Source organism: Petromyzon marinus, chromosome 2 (genome assembly GCF_048934315.1).
Source record: "Petromyzon marinus isolate PM22_M1 ecotype Great Lakes invasive population chromosome 2, UKy_Petmar_22M1.pri1.0, whole genome shotgun sequence".
Lineage (NCBI taxonomy): Eukaryota > Metazoa > Chordata > Hyperoartia > Petromyzontiformes > Petromyzontidae > Petromyzon > Petromyzon marinus.
The window spans coordinates 15,082,583-15,097,839 of record NC_133668.1 but is presented as its reverse complement, the minus strand read 5'-3'; the positions used below and the strand labels follow the sequence as shown (position 1 = coordinate 15,097,839).

General features: G+C 49.5%; 1 protein-coding gene across 1 annotated transcript in view; it reads left to right on the top strand.

Moving 5' to 3' along the window:
* The first annotated feature begins 2,119 nt into the window (after positions 1-2,119).
* LOC116946504 (semaphorin-5A-like) overlaps positions 2,120-15,257 on the top strand; it is a 77,021-nt gene continuing 63,883 nt past the window's right edge. The window contains exon 1 of the mRNA XM_032961468.2: positions 2,120-2,314. The gene's annotated coding sequence lies outside the window, so the exon portion shown is untranslated. The remainder of the gene's footprint in view (positions 2,315-15,257) is intronic.

Genomic DNA, 15,257 nt, shown 5'->3' with positions numbered 1-15,257 from the left:
CGAGTATCCACGACGGTCCGAGGTCAAGAGAAAATTGTCCCAGCCATGTGACTGGACATGCCATCATTAGCCTAGGACCACCAATGGAGATGAGCACTTTCCAGCGATCGACGCGTAATAATCAGTCTACAAACCCAATGTAAACCAAACACAACATGCAGACGGCACCGCCATTTGAAAGTTGTGCAAACAATTAAATATATATATATTTACACCACACGGAAGGTTGCAAGTAATGTTTACACGTAAAAAAAAAGAATAGCGACATGCACACATTGTAACATCCGTACAATTATAATCCCTCGAAATATATTTATAGCAGCTGCTGCCGCAGTGCCTGCATGATTGGGATCTATAAACGTTCACTGACGATTGGACAGAGGCTTGTGCGCGATTGTTTTGTCATTAGTTGATGTTCCGTGGTTGTTGCTGTGGGTGCCCATTGTGAACGTCTCTCCCGGTGTGCGCCTCACAAGAGGCCCTGATGAGCACTCTGCTCGAGTGGCGGTGCCATGGCGAGGCAAATTGCCACCTCGAGATACGGCGTCTTGAAACAGTGGCGGCTGATTGCTTGGGGAGGTCTTGTCATAGCGATAGAGCACAGCGCGCTGGCCTGGTTCTACAGCGTTCCATAATCTCAACATGCAGGACGAGGACGTTATGTATAATAATACTGTAATGTCAATGGCATTTATTTACAGAGAGAACAGCCTCGCCGAATATGGCTCTTCTTTTCAGGAGGGTCCTGCACTGGGATGTTTGCCCAAACTTCGTAGAAGCAAATAAAAAAATGTTTTAGCTTAGTATGAGATGAAACTGGATTCCTCGGAGGAAACCCACTAAGAATACTAGAGAACAACACTGTTCATCATCAGGCGTGAATAATCCACTGCTGGATGAAGACTCAACCCCTCCCGCCCCAAGCCTTTCGCACAGATGGGTTCACGAATCAAATTGCTGTCGCAGCCCATGGGGGTTCAGGAGCTGTACACACCTGTATGAGTCACCAAGCGCTGAACGCCACAATAAATAAGCAGAAAACGTCTCATGCTTCTGTCCCTGCACATAAATAATAAAAGCACTTTACGCTTATATTTGTGTGCACGAACCCCCAAAGCGCTGTTCGATGTTGCCCATACGTTCGTACGCGCGCTCACCTGTGCCTGAGCTGTTGTCTATTTTCAACAGACGGGTCTACCTGGACCAGCCTGGGTTCACCTCTCCCCACGTCCCCGTCAGCTTTGATCTACCCCAAACCCCAAATCCCCTTCCTCACGTGCCCGTGCCTCCTCTCTCGCACCCTGTCCTCCGCCCTTCTCCCCCGTGCGTGCGAGCTTCACATCAGATTGCAGGGCGTTTGCTCATGGAGAAGGGATGGCCGTGTGTGTGTGTCATGCGTGTTTGGGGAGCAGTAGAGAAACGGTTTACGGGCTGCGCTCCGAAACCTGCGATCCGAGTTCGATTCCCGCTCACGGCCAACACCCAGTGACGATTATCTGAACCGGCCATGGGCCTCTCCTAGGTCGACTCGGCCTCAAACGAGTGCCTCGTGCTGCGTGTAAACATCGTCACTTTGGGTATAAAGGCGGCCGGGCGTGGCGCTGGCCACCCACTCCCTCGTGCACCGTGGCCGGCCTTTATAGGTGCTCGCTAAAAGCACTTGCCCCAACGGTCTTGTAATTCTGTACGGGGGATGTTTGTGTCTCTCTTGTCATGCGTGTGCGGTGTGCGAGGGAACGTGGGGTGCCCCGGGGCGAGGGTGGGTGCGTGTCTGCCGTACACGGGGGAGACAGGCTCCAGAGATAAAGTGTGAGTGACAGAGTGAGTAGCGGATACCTGGGGCTGTGGTCTGTTGTAGGGGGCAGTGGGAGTAGCGGTTCTCGTCGGTGTGTGTGTTCCAGTGGGGGCTTGGCGAGGAGTGTGTTGGGTGAGCTGTTAGGTGAGTAGTCGACAGGGCATGTAGGTGGTTGGGGGGGGGGGGAGTTACTGTGCTGTGTTGTAAAGGGGAGATGGGGGTGGTGTGTGCTGTGGGGTTGTGTTTGTGCTGTGGATGAGTGGGTGGAGCTGTAGTCGGAGGGGGAATTGAGGGGCGGCCCCTTTTGGAGGAGGAGGGAGGAGGAGGGAGGATGAGGGCGTGGGGGAGGCTCGGGTCTGCGGTGGAGCGGAGTTGTGCTTGGCTGTGATGCCACTCGCTGCTGACTTGAGAGACGGAGTGGGGAGAGCGCGGCGTGAAGTCTCCCCTCCATCCCTGCGGAATTGTGCAGCCCGCTGAGCCACGCGGAAGCCAAGTGGGGATGCGGTGCCTCTAATCCAGGTGAGAATCGCGGCTCGCACAGATCTCCCTCCTCCGCTCGGCTCGTCCTGATGTCGTCCACCCCCTGATTTCTGCTCCGCTCTCTACGGCCTCCAATCTCTCTGAGGTTTTCGTCTTGAGTGTCCATACCCCGCTCGCTACTCCGTTGCATTGCCCGAGAGAGATGGTGAGAGTGGGTAGTGGTGGTGGGGTCGGTCTCTCTGGACTGGAGCCAGAGTGAGGTTCCCTGCAGGGACCTGCAGGGAACCTCACGCTGTGGGCTCGCTCACTCATCCTGTTATCCGCGCTTGATCGCGGTTATTCGATGTCGCCGTCGCCAAAAGGAACTACGTGGAGGGTTTTGGTTTCACGCGAACCACATTAAAGCACACGCTTGCGTGAAGGCGTGGACGAGTGCGAGATATGTGCGTGGGTGTGTATCTGTGTGTGTCGTGTGTCGCGGTTAGCCAGCTGCGCTACGAACCCTGCGACCCGTTCGATTCCCATCTCAAACGCGTACCTGGTGCGGTGTGTAAGCATCGCCACTGGGGAAACAAAGGCGGCCGGGCGTGCTGTTGGCCACCCACTCCCTCGTTTTTGCCGTGCCGGCCTTTATAGGTGCTCGCTAAAAGCACTTGCCCCAACAGTCTCTTAAAGGCTATACGGGGGATGTTTTATCTTCGTGGTGAATGGTGAAAGATCATCACTGGTGAGTGATCTCTGAACTGCTCCTGTGACTCTCGCCGAGGTACGACTCAGTCTCAAAGGAGTATTTGCGCTGTCTTCTGACTAGTAGCGTTCGGGAGATAAAGGCGGCCGGGCGTGGAACCTCCCTCTCTCCAAACCGTAATACGCGCTCGCTAACAGTCTATAACGGGAAACGTTGAGCGAGGCAATGATCTGTAGAGAGTCGAGGTTGCTCCCAGATGTGTTTACGCATGTTGATATCATTGCCATTCATTATATACTCTCTATAGACATGCATGCAGGGAATTATGCTGACACAAATGGGAACACATTTATCAGAACAACATTTAGATACATGTTGGCTGTTAAGAAAAGCAATTGGGCTCGGGCAAGGCACAGTGTTGGAACGGATGATGGCCAATGGTAAAGACTGGTAACAGTGGCAGCCGAAGGCGTGAACATCAGATGCGCAGGAGCGAGATCGATTTTTGGCATTGTAGGATCGTAAGGTGAACGCGGCAACGTGGGAAAGGCATTCGTCCAGTAGTGGACAGACCAAGGGTGATGAGCAGCTGATTAAGAGCCCAAGCAGCACATGCGAAAAAAAGATTCCTCTATGTGGTCCATTGGCTTCCCCAACGTTAAAACAGGTCCCTGCAGGGTGGGCTGGTAGGAACATTGGAATTTTGCGCAATTTTATTTTTACACCCCAACAGCACGAGATTTCACTTCGTTAAAGTATTGAAAGGGGACGGACGGACGGACACATTAATCTATTGCAGGCTGGTACACTCAGTTTACAACTTCGTTCCTACCAGTATAATTGTGCATCTACTGAACTGCCAGAGCAGCCTGTATTTTGTAAAAAAAAAATCTATGAAGCGTCGGCTTAATCAAATCAATAACTTCAGCTAATACTATATCCCCCTTTAAACCCCATCGACAGCTCTGTGAAAATACCATGCATAACATGAATGTGGCCTATCGGCAATGAAACGTTAATCTTATTTCGCGGATCGCTCTGATTTATGAACATTGCGTTATTAACCCGGGAAGGTAACTGCGCTTTTATAATGATCAGTTTGAGCAGATGAAATAATTGCATCCCCTCCTCCTGGAGAGGCCGTCATCCAGCAGTGGATTAATAATGGCTGGCGATGAGTACGAAGTAAGCCTGTTGTGTGGGTGCACAACATAACAAAGTCGCATGTTGAAAATCCCGAATAACACATAATCCACCATGAAGGCACTCCGTAACGCGGCGTTTTGGAGTCTCAGTCGGGTCTGTCCGTGTCGGCGACCCTGCAAATATTTTCGCGCCCGGCAGGACAACATCCATCATGCACACCTCTCGCTACGGCTGTTATTTTTTTCTTTAATATGCCTTCGATAGCAATTTATTATAATGCGATTTTGTTTTGTATGGAAATAGCTTTTATTGTTCTTGCGATTTAGTCTTTTAGTAATGTTTTATTTTATCTGTACAGCACTCGGAATTGCATCTTTTGCACGAAATAGTGCTATAGAAATAAAGACTGGATTTATTGATACTAATCGCGCGCCTCTTATACGGTACTCCAGTCTATCAAAGACTCGACAATATTGAGTGAGAAATCATTGGGCACTGGGGAATGAATAGACGTATAAAGCACGAGTATTGACGTGAACGGCGCGCGCAGGAATAGATTCGAGGTGACGTCACCTCGGCTCCATGCGAGGAGGAGGAGGATCGTGGCTATAGAGAGAGGAAGGGCAGAGAAGACCGTAACCATTCCACACGCAGTGGCCCGCAGAGCCGCGGCGCGGGAACTAACAATGGGGAAGGAGGGAAGGGAGAGAGGCGGCTCCATTGCGTGTGAGCCACGGTGACTAGGAGGTGTTAACTAGCTCGCTCGGTACGCAGAAGGTCGTGGGTTCGATCCTGACACGACGCATTTGGAGTTTGCACGTTGTTCTCGTGGTCGCGTGGATTTTTTCTCCGGGTCCTCCGCCTTTTCCCCTCCACATTTAGAACCAACACACACGCGTTTAGAGTATTTGACTGCTGTACATTTCCACACGACCAGCCACTTCGTTGAGCTGTTATTTGTGGGCAGGTCGCTTCTGAAAAAAGTATTTGAAGCTCAGTGGGACTTACCTGGCTGAATTCAAACAAAATAGTTTAGTTTAGGACATCGGGATCCTGACGATGCATCACGCATCGGTTAATAAGAGACGGATATCGATTGTTTATGCTCACGTAACGTGCATGCATGGAAACTCATGCAAATCATTGTGTGAGAATCAGCGTTTTTAGATTCGTATATGCTGTATGTAATGGGTTCATGAGATTTGCTGTTCAGCCACTCGACGCTACTTTCTTCGCCACAGTGTGCAACGGATTCGGCGACGGTGTCACTCGACGAAAGCATTCGATGCCACCGTATTCTGTATATGGAAGAAATGCAATTATCCGCGTTGATGTCGGAGGAGCCTATCAATATTTCGCTCGCTGATAACTGGAGTTGTCAAATAATATTTGGTGGGGAGCGGTGGCGCAGTGGTTAGCATCATTGTTGAGTGATATCTGAACCGGTTCTGGGACTAAACTTTAGTGGCCCGCATTGACCTGCGTGGTGAAATATGATAAAACAATTCCCATGACCGGTGCGGGTTGTTTTGACAACAGCCGAATGACTAAGCTGATGTAAATGATCAATAATTTATTTAAATATGCCAGGGGAACGTGTGTGTGTATGTGTGTCTTTAATGCAATGCCGTGTGGTTGCTACGTGTGGGAAATTATGTGGATCATTGGGCATACACCCTGCTCCCATGTACACAACACGGCCTTGAACATGGAGATAATGTACAGAGACAAACACAAGCGCTGCCTTTTGATTTAAAGCTTTCGTGACTGCAGGGATTCATATTCTTGGTTCTTTCGGTAAAGTCACGTTGAAGGGAAACAATAAAATAATAAAATATATAAAACAATAAAATTATCACGACGTTTCGACTGTAACACAAACAGTCACACCTGATGATATACTTTATTATATTATTGTTTCCCTTCAACGTGACTTTATCGAAAGAACCAAGAATATAAGCGCTGGCTTGTTTAATACATTACTCTGGTTCACAGGTAACGATTCTCCGACGCCTGGTCTAATAAATGCATGAAATTAATCTTAAATCCAGGATAGCAATGTTGACCACCCACAGCCAATGGCAATTGGCATTCAACCTACGCTTGACAACAGGGGGCGCGCTGCAGTAACACTATGTAACACCATTTTTGTTCCTGGGTAGTACGTTTTATTTTCGAATTGCTTATGCCTCAAAAGTATAGAAAATGGATATTATTCCCCACAAACTTTGCTTTTGTGACCGGGACTTTATGTGAGGGAATGACACATTCACCCGTTTTCTCATTGAAAATAGATACATAAAAAAATATCACTGTCCTGGTCACAAAAGCAAAGTTTGTGGGGAATAATAGCAGCCAGTGTCTATACTTTTGAAGCATAAGCAATTGGAAAATAACACTTACTACCCAGGAACAAAAAAACTGTTTAAAAAAAAACTGTTACACAGTATGATCAATCGGAGAGATCTGCAGCCATATGCTTGCATCGAATTTATACTTTCATATTCCAGGACACAATGATAATAATTCCATCTGTATAGCGCCTTTCATAAGAAATCTCAAAGCGCTGTACAGGACACAGCGGCAGCAGCAGACACGGAGCATTAACATAATTATGTTATAAATACATTTTAAGAATCCATTTGCAACTGCTGTGGCGAGCAACAAAAACCAGTGACAAGATTGCTAAAGATATAATTTGTGACGCAAACCAAGTAAAACATGAGTTAATTTCTCGTGGAATATCCTCCGACCCCCACCAAATTCCCAGTGGATATTACCCGGGGCTCAGCTCCGAACAGCTCTGGAATGACATTGTAAGTCCTGCTTGAAGATGCAACCCAATTTAATAAAAACAGCTTTTATCTGCTAGCTACACATCGAGGCTGTTTGCCCCAGGCTGACCACACGAGTGTGGCACTTGGTTGATGAGTGAAACATACTCTAAATGCATGTCTGGTGAACTTCTTTCGCACCGTACGTATGCAACCGTGCTAATCGGAGGTGCGGGCTAAACGGGCATTCCTTTATTTTTTGTTTATATCAAATGACTGTATTTGGTGAAACTGCGCTGGCAATGAGTGATGCACAAGCCCAGAGAATGAAACGACTTATTCACAATTCATATACGGCCCGTTTGTTCAATCCACTGCTGGATAAAGACTTCTTGACCGTTTTTTTCCCCTGCGTCATAATACGTACATGGAATCGAGCGTCTAAGGATCGATACTTATCGATAGGTAGTGGGTACAGTAATGGGCATCACGTTAACCCGGCAGACACTCGAGGCGCTACCAATGTAAAAAAATGATAATCGGCTCTTTGAATCGAATTATGGGGCCCAGACACTTGACGTCATTGAACCGCCGGGGTGTATTTCTGCCTAAAAAGAGGAAAATGTATATCGGCGACGTTTAAGACAATTGCCCTTCTTCATAGCACACATGGTAATGTCGAGTGATATCTGAACCGGTTTTGTGTGCTATGAAGAAAGGGGGGGGGGAGGGGGGGGATGGTAGTGAATCATTCAAACGCGAACAATGACGTGTTGAATCAGTGTACAGAGTCGCTGTGCTGCCTCTCGCTGTGCGGCGAGCCTTGCCAAGTGCCCACCTTTGGCCGCGGCCCGCAAGTTTGTGAGTGGCTGCTCTGCCGCTTGTAGCTGCGGGAGATCAAGTGGCCTTATTGTGGACGCCTGCGTTGGGGGGGATGGGGTGGGTGAGATGGGGAGGCTGGGGGGGGGGGGTTAGCATGGGGGGAGGGAGATGGGGCGGGGGGGATACTGGATGGGGGTAGCGTGATCAGGGGAGTTGCAAGGGACGATGGAGCGCCACGGTGGCTAGGAGATGTTAACTACCTCGCTTGGTATACAGGAGACCGCGGGTTCGATCCCGACCCTGACGCCTGCTGTATATTTGAAGTTTGCACGTCTCTCTCCCCGTGGTCGCGTGGATTTTTCTCCGGCTCCGATTTTTTTCTTACCCCCCTCCACATTCAGAATCGTGCGTTTAGAATATTTGACTGCTATACATTTCCATGTGATGAGTCGCTTCGTTGAGCTATCGCGGCCAGGTCGCTTCTGGAAAAGAGCTACGCAGCTCAGTGGACCTCACCGGGTAAAATAGAAAATAGTTCATGAATTAACGATTCTCGTTAATTCATGAACTACACGATGGTGAACAACAGATGTATTGTTTTCTGTTATACTTCATTCGGAAATTTTTGCCTGTACCAAATATGTTTTGAGAATATATTTGTAAAGGATGCAGTTACATCTCTAACGTTATATAATTGTTGTTTTTTGGGGATTCAAATTAAACCACACCACAGCAAAAAGCCCCTTACCGCCCAAATGTTATCTCATCGTAGCCTGTAAATGTACGTAGTTATACGTTTTGTGTGTTGTTTACGGTGATGGCGGAGTGTTGTAAACCGCCATTTATAACATTACCTAGCGTCAAACGTAGCCGCTTTAGAGTGGGAAGCGAGAAAACGTTGCTAAGGTTGTCAGCCGTGCCCCTTTGTGCTTGTGACAGATTTCTTCTGCTCGTGGTCATTCATTTACAAGTGCTTCACTTTCGAACGAACGCAATGATTCACCCATAGCCGCAGCCCTTTCACTCTCCGCGCATAACAAACGAAAAAATTCGCGCGTCCTGGGTGCCAATTAACATAGATTAAAGCCAGTGTTTGACGCCCTCCATGGGTTCCGTTGTGAATCCTTCACGTGATCACTGCTGGTGCTCGGAGCTGCTGTGCAGAGTTGACAGTCGGATCGTCGCCTGCATTTTGTGGTGTCACTGAAGCAATTTGCACTCATTCTCACAGAGACCTATTCAACATTGGCTGCTACCTCATTATATATTATAATCACAATTTTTCAATCCTGAAGACCTTCCCTCCCCTTTTCAGCTACGGGGCTTGTTTGACCATACTTCACCATGCTGGGCAGTGTGGGTTTAGTGAAGTGGAGATCCTTGGATCTCTTCGGAGCTCCACTGGGTTCACGGCACACCGTGACCACCACTGCGCATCGCTTCGCACCAGTAGTTGCACCCTCGGATTATTGTTTCTGTAAAACAAAAGTCTCAGGTCTCCTTTTCAGGAGGATACAGCCATGGGACATGAGGCTCATTCCATTCATACGTTGGGTGAAACTGAGTATCCAGAGAATATGTATGCACAATACTCGGCACAGCAAGCGTCTGTCCACCTTGCAGTCTCATGTCTGCAACACCTCACAAACCCTCGAGATCTCCCGTTAAAATACGAGGCAGGGCTCAACCCCTGATAAGCTTCGAGATCCAAAGTGAGGTTGGGGTGCATTTAGAATGATTTGACCAAAGGCTGTGCACGTACACATTTGCATGTTTGGCAGTGGAGATGTTCAGTGCAAAGAAAGGTTGGACACATTTGGAATTAAGCCCGATGCTATGGCTGGCTCCCGCCCCCCAAGAGTGGATCTCATCATTTCCTGGGGTATTGATGTGGTGGGTAGAGCACTACACTATATCCAATTAGCGAGGCTTGTGGCGTTATTCTGAAAGTCATTTACTGCACATAATCGCGCCCCCGCTTGCCTCACAATGCGAGCTGTAATATGTCTCCCACTTAATTTCCCCAAATGTCCAACGCCCACTCGGATCGTGCTCAAGTGCGTGAAGAGCGGAGACATTGTTTCTTGCTTGCCGGTGTCAACAATTGAGAGACGCTCGCCGTCGACGTAGCTGGAGGCGGTGTCCGTCCCACTTTTACCTGTGGTGGGAAGAATTGGGTCACAACATGCAATGGATTCAAAAACCTTTGCCCTAGTTTTTTTTTTTCCCAAGGCACCCAGACGTCCTATTATTGTTATTTTCACTAATTCATAACTCAATGCTGCTGAGTGAAATATTTTTTTCTTAAAAAATATTGCGCTCTTTTACCGCAGTGTAAGCTGAACGCCAAGCAACGGAGATGAATGGGACTCGTGTGAGTAACATGATGCATGGGAGCGCTAGCGCGCGTGTGTGTGCGCGCGTTTGTGAGTGTGGCGGCCGGTGCACACGTGTTGTGTTAGCGTGTGGACAGGTCAGAGTTCATCAGCACGAGGCGCTTTCTTTCCCTTTAACCCCACCCCCACCCCCAGTGGGTCAAAGCTCCACGCAGCACGAGCAACGCATGAAAATCCCATAACGCTGCACATCGCCCGTGCACTTTACCGACCTCGCTTGACGCGTGTACGCTCCCGCACACGTGGCCGATCTTGCCACGGTTGCGCGTTGCCGCAAGTCAAACCACCGCTGCCTCGCAACATGGTGGTGTAGCATCGCAGTCACCCTGGGCAAAGAGACTTGCAAGCCGGACACTGTGGAAGCACAGACAAGAGCGACCCACATCTCCGGTCTTCTCTCACCCTCCATACTTTTCCACCTCCCTCCCTCTTCGCCCGCAACCACAAGCTGCAAACACATGCGCTCACACAGGCCGCCCGAGCGAGGAGGTTCTTCAGCTCTGGCGTCCAAGCGGACCGTGAGTGATGGGGGGGGGGTGGTGCAGAGGGTGGTGGTGGGGCGCCTTTTTGTCCCACGATTGCTCTTTTGTGCGCCGTCCTTGGGCTGCCTGCAACGGACGCTGGCACGGGAGGCATCGTCTGTGTGTGGGTGTTGTTGGTTGGTTGTGGTTTTTTTTTTTCTCCACGGTGGGAAGCCTGGCAAGGGGGAAGGTGTTTGGGGGGTGGTTACGAGGTTGGTGTTTTGGGTTGCGCGGGTTTCGTGTGTGTTTGTGAGAAGGCGGTGAGGTTGGTGGCGGGCGGGCGGGCGGGCCGGCCGGCGTAGGGGAGGTGGTTGGCTCCTGACGGTTGCTGGGGTGACAGCTTTATTCAAAACAAAGTCCGGCGAGAGCGACGCACAAAAGCGTTCCTCTCGCATCACAAGCGGCCGGGGGTGGCCAGAACCATGATAATCCGGAGCGCTCTCCCCTCCTTGCTTGTTCCTCGCCTGTCGGCTCCGTTTTTCTCACACGGTCACTCGCCGGCCGGCAGCGAGGCGCACGAGGACGCACAAATCCACCCCACACATCCAGCAGAAGAAGGAAAAAAAATAAACGGAAGCGTTTGACGAGAGTCTCAACGTGGATGGACCAAAGCAGCGAAGCGTGTTTGGTGACGTTTGTGTGGTGCCGAGGTGGCGATGTGATTGTGAGGTGGCGAGGTGGCACAGTGTGTGGGTGGTGGTAGGGTCATGTGGTGGTGAGGTGGTGGTGGTGAGGTGGTGGTGAGGTGGTGGTAGGGTGATGTGGTGGTGAGATGGTGGTGGTGAGGTGGTGGTGAGGTGATGTGATAGTGAGGTGGTGGTGAGGTGGTAGTGGTGAGGTGGTGGTGAGGTGGTGGTAGGGTGATGTGGTGGTGAGGTGGTGGTGAGGTGGTGGTGGTGAGGTGGTGGTGAGGTGGTGGTAGGGTGATGTGGTGGTGAGATGGTGGTGGTGAGGTGGTGGTGAGGTGATGTGATAGTGAGGTGGTGGTGAGGTGGTAGTGGTGATGTGGTGGTGAGGTGGTGGTGAGGTGGTGGTGAGGTGATGTGGTGGTGAGGTGATGTGGTGGTGAGATGGTGGTAGGGTGATGTGGTGGTGAGGCGGTGGTGAGGTGATGTGGTGATGAGATGGTATAGGGTGATGTGGTGGTGAGGTGGTGGTGAGGTGGTGGTGAGGTGATGTGGTGGTGAGGTGGTGGAGAGGTGGTGGTGAGGTGATGTGGTGGTGAGATGGTGGTAGGGTGATGTGGTGGTGAGGTGGTGGTGAGGTGATGTGGTGGTGAGGTGGTGGAGAGGTGGTGGTGAGGTGGTGGTGAGGTGGTGGTAGGGTGATGTGGTGGTGAGGTGAGGTGGTGGTAGGGTGATGTGGTGGTGAGGTGGTGGTAGGGTGATGTGGTGAAGTGGTGAGGTAAGATGGTGGTAGGGTGATGTGGTGGTGAGGTGGTGGTGAGGTGATGTGGTGGTGAGGTGGTGGTAGGGTAATGTGGTGAGGTGGTGAGGTGAGGTGGTGGTAGGGTGATGTGGTGGTGAGGTGGTGCAGTGGCTTTCACTAGATGGACCGTCAATAGCCCTCACCTCGTTCATGCCCAACAGCACTTCCTTGACTCCAATGTTTGTCGTGGTCAAATCTTGTAATAAAAATTTAGTCCACTTCCTGTTGTCCAATGAATTCCAAAGTTTGCACACGTACTCAGATCCGGTGACAATGCATGCCTGTATCAAAATCGGCATCAATTAATCAATTAATTTGCTCTTTTAAAGTAATTAACATTTTGTATGGACGACTTATTAATTATGTATATTTGTGGTGGTCAGAAATGACGCGGTCCCTAAATTCTCGAATCGCCTCGCCCAAGAAGCAGGCGCCACGTGTCTCAGGCGCGTCTGCTCCATGCCAACGAGTTACGGGCACCCTCACTCCACACAAACAATAGTTGTACAATGAAGATTCATTTCTAAAGTAATCAATTAATTCAAGTAAGCGTTGATGTGTGAGCAGGCGCCGCATCATTGACGTATTGTTTCCCTTCAACGTGACTTCACCGAAAGAACCAAGAATATTAAACGAAGTTATGAAAAAAAAGTTATTAAACTTTCATTCGTGGTCAAATCTTGTGATCAAAATGTCGTCCGCTTCCCGTTGTCCAATCGAGTTATTTACTTTTGAGTGCACTTTAAAATAAAACCGTTTAAAAAAAACTTTCTTAAAGGAGTATTTTTCTCTCTCGCTCTTGCACCAATACATGAGCTTGCGTTGTTCCCTCTTTGTCAAATTAAGCTTCAGCAGAAGGGTTGCCGAAAGAGACTTCGCTGTGCACACAGAATGGCACAAGCGGGATCATTAATTCACTTTTCCAAACAAATATTTTATTCTTCAATTGAGGCACACTTATAAACCGAATAACAAAAAAAAGAGATTAATACATATAATAGGGAGCATGGCGTTGTGCTTTTTACACTCATTCTATATTTTAGGTGCTGGCAGTCACAGCACGTGCGTGTACGTGCGCGCGCGTTCTGTTTATAGCACACGAATGCGTGCATGCCTGCTTTATTTCACGTGAAGCCCTCTCGTTGAACGCTGCTGCCAAACCAAACCTCGCGTGTGTCCCAGGATGGATTTCACAGGCGCTGGCTTGAGAGTCGCTCCAAATCCGTCCTGGCGTCTCTCCGCTGGGACCTGCTCGAACCTGAAGTCTCTCTATGTATTGATGTTAGCGAAGCACAAACATTTGAGCCCGACTCGAGCAGTGTGCCCTGTCCTCCGCACCGTGTGATTAGTTAACTAAAATGCTGCCATCGGCCGAGGGACGTCGGATAAAATAATAATAATATGATGATGATTATTGAAAGCAGATGTGCCCGGCGTGCCTTCGCGAGCGTGATGAGAGATGAGCGCACGGAGGGGGTCGCCCGTCGAACCGGCCCGCAGTGGCCGTCTGGGGGCTCCTGGCACGACGCGATGTACCTCAACGTGAGGATAAACCGCTTCACAAATAGAGACAATTGCCGCCGCAACACCTCTCTTCGCGTCCAATAATAACGTGGCCGAAAACGTTCAGGAATATAACGGTACGCCATGCCAGCACTGCTCAGCAAGCGTGCGTACTTGCCACTGCTCAGAAGGGTTCGTATTCCTATACACCACGGTGTTTCCGCAAAGGAGAAGCGGCAGTGAACGCGGGCCGCAGGACGAATATGTTTCGTATCGGGAACGTCTTCATTCAACGTTTCAACTGCTGCTTATAATAATAGTTACTAAGAATTTACAGCACTTTGTCGATTCGCATCAACGAGCACCACCCAACATGTCTTTGACTTATACTTTTGACTTCTATCCCCCCCCTCCACCACACACCACTCTGGGGTGAGGTTAGAGTCGGTCAATATTTACCGAGACTGAATGTTGATTCTTTATGCGAGAGTCAACAGAAGCGAGGCGAGTCCAACCGTAGCTGTTTCAGCAGAGTCCTCTTTTTTTTGTTGTATAACCAAACGGCGTCCAGCCGTCACGGCTCTCTCTCTCTCCCTCCGAACACTCCACACGGCACACCACCGTTGCTCGCCAGGTCAATTAGCGACACCGCTCGACGTCGGTGGCAAACGTTTGCCGCATCACGCCACCAAAATTCCCTTGTAAGCGAGGCTAATGCGGTGTCAGCCGATTGTGAATTGCCCCATCGCGCACGCGTGCGACCTCACCCCCCCCGTTACCTGCTGCTGTTGCATCACACTCGGCGAGGCATCTGTGGGAGGGCGGCTTGCACGCCTCTCTCAAGCCTTGGCTCGTCTCCAGGACTCTCCGGCCAGTGCGCCGCAAGTTGTTATTACTCCTTCCCCCCCCCCTCCCCCCGTTTCACAGTGAAGGAGCGCGTTGAACCCACTGGGAGATGAGGAGCAGAGATTTTGGTCAAATTGTTATTGTCCAGTTCTATAGGAAGTTTCAGCATTTACCGGATTTCAAAATAAATACGGGCGGGTGTTTTCTTGCACATATAATGCGTGAATGTCTAAACAGCTTGGTAACTTGTATTGTACGGACAACTTCAAAACACATCAGTAAATCTTTGAAAGGTTTAAGGGTTTTTTTTATCCCGAGTATCCATATATTCTCCCACTTTTTTTCCTTGCCACAGATACGTACCATGTCGCACTGGCAATGAAATTCAGAGCGCAGTGACACACGGAGGGGGGTAAGGCAGTGCCGGATTATCCTAGTAGCAAAAGTAACTACAAATGCTACAGGACCCGCGCTAAACGCTTCAGTGATTCTGCACTTGCTCTATTACTATAGTACTATACCGCCTTCAACTTTTATGAACAACCGGGTGTTTAAGGTTAGCGATTTGTCGTATTATCTGGCCGTATAGCAAATGAAAAAATACAATTACTTTACTATGCGAGTAATACATTTGTGTTTTAATATTTATCTATTTATTTAATTTAGGGTCCCCTTTATAACATATGCTACAGGCCCCGCACTAGCTCAATCCGGGACATGGTGGAGGTGCTCTTTAAATTATTGACTGCGTCGAATTTCCACTTCCCTCCGCTTGTAGGGAGCCTCCCAGGGTCAGGCAGAACTCGCAAACTCTGCCCGAGTTTTTTGTCGGCCGTAATTCCTCTACGGACACCGAGC